Below are 6,005 nucleotides of genomic sequence, written 5' to 3'. Positions count from 1 at the left end.
TTGGAACCACACGTCTCTGCAAGAATCACAGAAATGGTGGTGCGTCCCCGACAGCTGTGGGCTCCACAGTCAGAGTCAGTCCCTTCCATCTGGGAGTCCGGCCGGGGCGGGGCGCAGCGCAAGGGCGTGAGAAAGACTTTTTTGTATTCAGAGCAATGGTCCCGCGCATCACTAGCCAGGTTGTCCTGCGCCCGAGGCGCCGCTGGGAAGAAAATTGGCCCTGGCCATCTGGCGGGCGGGGTAGGGGGGGGCGACACGAGTCGCGGCTGGAGCGGGAGCTTGGGGACAGGAAAGTCGCGGCCTTTCACGCCTCATCTCTCTTGGGAGGGGCCGAGTCCCCCCCAGGCCCCGCCCAAGACCCGCCCCTTCCACGACCCCGCCCCTGCCCTGGTCTTCCTCTCCCCCCTTCCCTTCTCCGTTCGCCTCCCGGCTTCCCTGCAGGTCACTCCTTCTCCTCAAGATCCTCCCTGTCGTGTGCACACCCCTCCTCCTCTCCCTCACTTCTGCATCCTTTCTTCCCCTACCTTCCCACGATCCACTCCCCCGACCTTCCGCCGCCGCCCGTGCGCAGCGCGCTGGAGGGAGGGCTCTGGCGCACAGACCCTGCGCGCGTGAAAGGACCCCGCCGCGGTCCGGGGCAGCACAGGGCCCCAGCAGCTGCTCGTCCTAGGAGAAGAGGCAGGACCACACGTGGTCACGAAAGTAGCCGCCTCCAGCCCCTTCTTCCTCCCCACCCCTGCTCCATTTACTCTCGTTTACTAAGACTGACCTTTATATGATTTCTGTTGAATTGAAAAGGTAATTAAAAGTAACATCATCACCCTCCCCCAGCAAAGGGAGCGAGGGTGGTGGAAAACCCTGCTAGTGGTTGCTTTTGTTCTTTAGCCCAGGTTAGGCTAAATACATTCCCAGCAAGCCATCTGGTCTCATTCCCGAGATCCCTTCGTATGGTTTCCATTAAGCTCGCCAAACTGTGCATTGAAAATGCAGCCCTGGAGCCACTCCGGGCTTTAGCCCCGGCCAATGTCAGCTAGAGACGCTCAGGCCTCTTTTAAAGTTCTGAGTCTAGTACCCAGTGGTCCTGGCCTTACGCTATAATGAATATGCTTTACTATGAGAAATGTCTCCGTGTTAATGATTATTATTCACTCATGCAGGATGTTTTTTAAAACTGTATGTAAGGCTTAACTTATTAGAATTCTGTTTCAATTCCTAAAAATATGTTAACAGCTTTGCAGATGATTTTACAAAATAACCTGGCCACAGAAATTCAATTTGACCACCGCATTTGTGTGCTTGGGTCTGTACCTCTCCGCTTGCTGTCCCCCATTCCTTTAACCCCCCACCCCCACCCCAAAGGCAAAAAACAAATGTGAGCTTGTGGGAAAATATTCCCTTACTCTTGGGTTGGGGTTTGTGGTCCAAGGTTCTTAGAAGCATAGAGTGCTATAACTGGAAAGTTCCTCAGAATTCATCAAAAATAAGTCTGTCCATTAATTGAAACTCAGAAGGTTTGGGGCTTAGGGGAGGTCACATGGCTTATGAGTAAAGTACTAACTCTTTCAGTGCTGTGGTCTAGACATCAAATATTCCATCACAGACAGCAACGAGGAAGGACTGTGATCACACTCAGCTCTGTTGTGACACATCCCCTCTCTCCAGCCCTTTACTCTGCAGGCCCCTCTCTGTCTTACTGTAGGTCCTGCCTATTTGGGGATTTATAGCCTTTCTTCCTTCCCCTCATTTAGGCTTCACTCCTTTCTTTCTCTTTTTCTTTCCTTTCTATCCCCAACCCCACCCAAGCCCCAACCATGAGATTTTATTTGGCTTTTTAAAATGAAACCAGGTGCTGCATAAAACAAGAGCAGAGTAATAACAAGGAAAGACTATCCAACGCCTAAGGAATGTGCTGAGTTTTATGACTCAAGCTGTCCTGGCAAGGAACTCTGACTTACATGGAGAGGTGGGTGGCACGGAGCACAGACCATACATGGCAGCCTGGCCTTCCCAGATAGGTTGGTCAAGGCGGCCTGTGACTCACTTCACAAAACCAAAGACTCTGTTCCTTGTGGAACAAGACTTCTGGAGGCTAGAGCCAAAGGATCATCAATGTTTCCCCACAGGCCAGTTCAGCCAGACATAGCAGGGGCCACCCTGAGGTTTGGAGGGGAAGGGATCCTGGGCAGAAAGCCATCCCCAGGAAAGAAACAGGCTCCACCTGCCAGGCTTTTTGGTGCATTTAAGAGATGAATAGCGTGTGAGCTGCAAAATGACAGGAAAATTAGCATGTATTGTTGTAGAGACAATGGCTTGCAAGCTCCAGGTGGCAGGATTGCCCCGGAGGTGTTTGCTCTTTGCAGCAGTGTGCAGTGAAGAGTGTGGGATAAGCTGGTCCCAGTCTGGAGGGCTGGGGTGCCATCTCTAGCACGATCAGAAGTAACTAAGAACAGGAGTGGCGGACTTTACATAAACACCCTGCTTGAGAGACACCCAGGCACACATCCTCACATTCTGAGAATTCTTTTCAAATGGCCACAGTAATGGGGTGAGGTGTACATTTTTTCCGTTACTAAGAGACAGGCCGAGAGAGCTGGGAGCACTACGGAGAATTTCTTAACAGAGGTGGTGGGAGGGGCCTGCACTTTGATGACAAGGATCTGTTTGTGGGCCCTTCATTACGCAGGCCTGAGCTGAGACTGATAGAGCTTTTGGTTTCGACCCCCCACCCCCAATCCCCAGAAGGCTGTCACTTTCTGAATGAGAATGAACCTTGACTAGCATAAATGAGATCTCCGTGCAGCAGTCTCATTGAACGGGGCTTTATTTTTCCTTTTCTTCTTTTTTTTTCCTTGTCCTCTCTATAGAATACGCATGGAAAAGCTACGGTGACTATTCCATAATTTCAGGAAGAGCTCTGCTTAACTTTTTCATTAAAGTCTACTTACCTGGAAAAATAAAGTCCTTTAAGGACCATGACTTCATAAATATTTATAGCGTGAACAGGCGTCACTCTGGTTCTGCAGGAGAATGGGCTCATTCAGCTTTATTTATGATGTGACACTCGGATGAGTGACATCCGTCATCTGGGTCGGCCCTACACTCTGTTCCACTGAAGGATGTTTATGGAGTGATGATGCCTGCAAATAGTTGCTATATTTAGTCTCTCTCCTTCCCTAACCCCCTCTTAGCCTTTTTAACTCCCCAAACCAGCAAAAAGCCAAGCTTACGGTCTAGGGAAGATTTGAACCCTAACGACAAGGCACAGGATCTTGAACAAGTAAGTGCTGTAGGAGCAGTTGACGAGTTGAGAGGCAATTAGAGTGGGAACAAGGACTTATTATAGCATTTATACGCTAAGGTGGTGGTTTCGTTGGGCCTGTGTCTAGCAGGCGAGGGCTCTCGGCTGGGCAGGAGGGGTTTTGACAGGTGATGGGTGCAGGCCTGAGTGAAGAATGCAGATGGATATTTATGCAGCTTCCTTCTCAGGGAGCTTTCTCTGGACAGGATCTCAGATCTGTCACTGTGCACCCTGGGGTTCTGGGGGCAGAGCCCGGTGGGAGCTCTGTGACCTCAACTGGGTCCAGGTTTCTGGTGTAACCCAAGGTTGTCCACTCTCAGCCACACCTTGCCCTTGGCTGGGGGACAGCAGCTGCCCTCCATCAGCTGTGGAGGGGGGAGGGCCACCTCTGGCTTCCAACTTTACAGCTGCACATGCCCTGACCTAGGCATTCCAGGCTGGACCTGGGCCCGCTTCAGGGCTCAGTGCTTGCCCCTGATCAGCTTGGCCTCCTATTGTTTATCCTGAGAAAGGCCAGGTCTTGGCACAGGGGTCTGAAGTGTTGCCAGCATTTTATTTTTAGAGACAAGAAAATGTTTGTTTTTTGGCAGCTGTTCTTTTTTTTTTTTTTTTGGCACACATCGGGATGGCGTAAAAAAGTTCAAGTGAGAGATTCCAAGCCCCGAATTCACGGCATATGACAGAGGCCACACTGCCATGAACCTCTCAACAGAAGCCTCTGCGGGGCCTAAGAGCTGGCATTAGCGGGCTTCTCGCTGCTGCCCACCTCGCAGCAAGGCCTCTAGTCCGCAGCCCTCGCAGCCTGGACATCTAATGGGTCCCTCTTCAGTGAGTCAGCCGGTCTGAAGTCTTAGAGTTCTTACCTCCATTCATCTCCTTCTCTCTCACTTCATAGTCTAGTCCAACTCCGTAAGCAGAGAAAGAAAAACAGTCCGCTAAAGCGGAAGTTCACCACCCTTCCTCAGACCCACTGCCATTGTCATCGCGATGCCTGGTGCATGGCAGCCACCTTCCATGGCAGGAAGTGCACTGCTATACTCAGGGAGTGCGTTTCCAAGTTCTATTGGAATATTATTTGTCCCCAGCATGGCCCCTCTTAAAACATATTTTTGCAGGTCCTGTGATTTTGGCTGCTGACAATGTATCTGAAAGCATTTTGTATATGGTAATGACATATTATGCAAAGGGAAAATGGAATGGAAATAAAAGTAAAACATTAAATTGTTTTCTACCTTCTCACATCTTTTTAAAAATTACATTTTAATGACAAATATAAAACACGAAGTCATTCTCCTTTGCTGCTCGATCGATTACCTTTTGGATTCATTTTCTTCATGTTGGCGTACATCCTCTGGTAGGTTTTCTTTTCTCTGTGAGACAGTGTCTATGGAGAATACATTTTTTGAGGGCTTATATGTCTGAGAATTTATTTTAATCTCTCTTGAGCTTGGTTTGTTACAGAACTCTACGTTCAAATTTACTTTTCCTAAGCATTTCTAATCGATCGTTCCATTATTTTCTTGAAACTACCATTGATGTGAATCTCACTCCTTTGTAGGTAATCTGTCTGTATCTATCGTCCCTTTTAGGATTGTCTTTTTTGAGAATTTTATAATGCAGTCTCTAAATGTGAGTTTATTTTAAAATTTTATCCTCCTTGGCACTGATAGGCTCTTTCAATTTGAGGACTCAGGTCTTTCTTTAGTTCTAGGATGCAGAGTGGTGAGGAAAAAACCAAAAAGGTTAAATAGAGCTATATAATAAAGTGCTGAAGGGGAGAGAAAGGGACTGTGTGGTCTGAGTGTGGGGAAGAATTTTAAGGAGTTCTAGAGGGAGAGAAGATGAGGTTTGGAGGAATTCATTGCCGATAAGGTGAGGAAAATGCCCTAAGGAGATTTTGAAGATCTTTGGCTATACATTAAGAATGTGTTCCTCTTTGGTGTTTTACAGAGAGGCTAAGACTTGAATTGCTGTTAATTACATTTTTTTTTTTTTCTGTTGGATGCTTTTTCTGTGATTTGATGTTTAGACTGAAACACAAGACTGCTTGGACTTAATATGAGTTATAGAGACAATTATTATTATTTTAATTATTAATCAAATATCTTTCACTATGTCTCTCTCTCTCTCCTCTCTTACCTTCTCCTACCCTGTCCAGGCGTCAGTTTCTGATTTTATATAACAAGGAAATATAATTACATGCTCTAAAGTCCTGCCATTTCTTTATACCTCTCAGTTGCTCCCTCTTACTCATCTTTTATCTACTTACCTAATTCTTTTTTATAGTTAACAGCATATATAAGAAGCATAGACAAATAGTTTGTTCACTCATTTCTGTAATCTGTCACCACACAAGCTGTCACAAATAGATTTGGATAGAGAAGACAGCACAGTGACCAAGCTTATAGCAGGTCAGGACTCTTGGCTCAAGGTCCGGTATTTGAAGCTGTGCCCTCCTCCCCAGACGCCGCACTCTAGACTGAGGACTCAATCCATAGATTCTCTTGGAACCATTGGAGTTGACATGTGGCACAGAGGAGAGAGATTTGGGGAAGCTCAACCCACAATAGCATCTCTGAGCAAATGAAGGCAGAAGATGCAAACGAAATGAAGTTATTCATCTTGAAACATCATTGAATCGGTTTTTATTTTATCATGTGCACGTATTACCTTTTTAAAAGTGTGAAAAATAGTTACTAAACTTTTA

The sequence above is a fragment of the Pteropus medius genome, unplaced genomic scaffold (genome assembly GCF_902729225.1).
Source record: "Pteropus medius unplaced genomic scaffold, Ma_sr-lr_union100, whole genome shotgun sequence".
In the NCBI taxonomy this organism is placed as follows: domain Eukaryota; kingdom Metazoa; phylum Chordata; class Mammalia; order Chiroptera; family Pteropodidae; genus Pteropus; species Pteropus medius.
Note: the sequence above shows the minus strand (reverse complement) of the source record.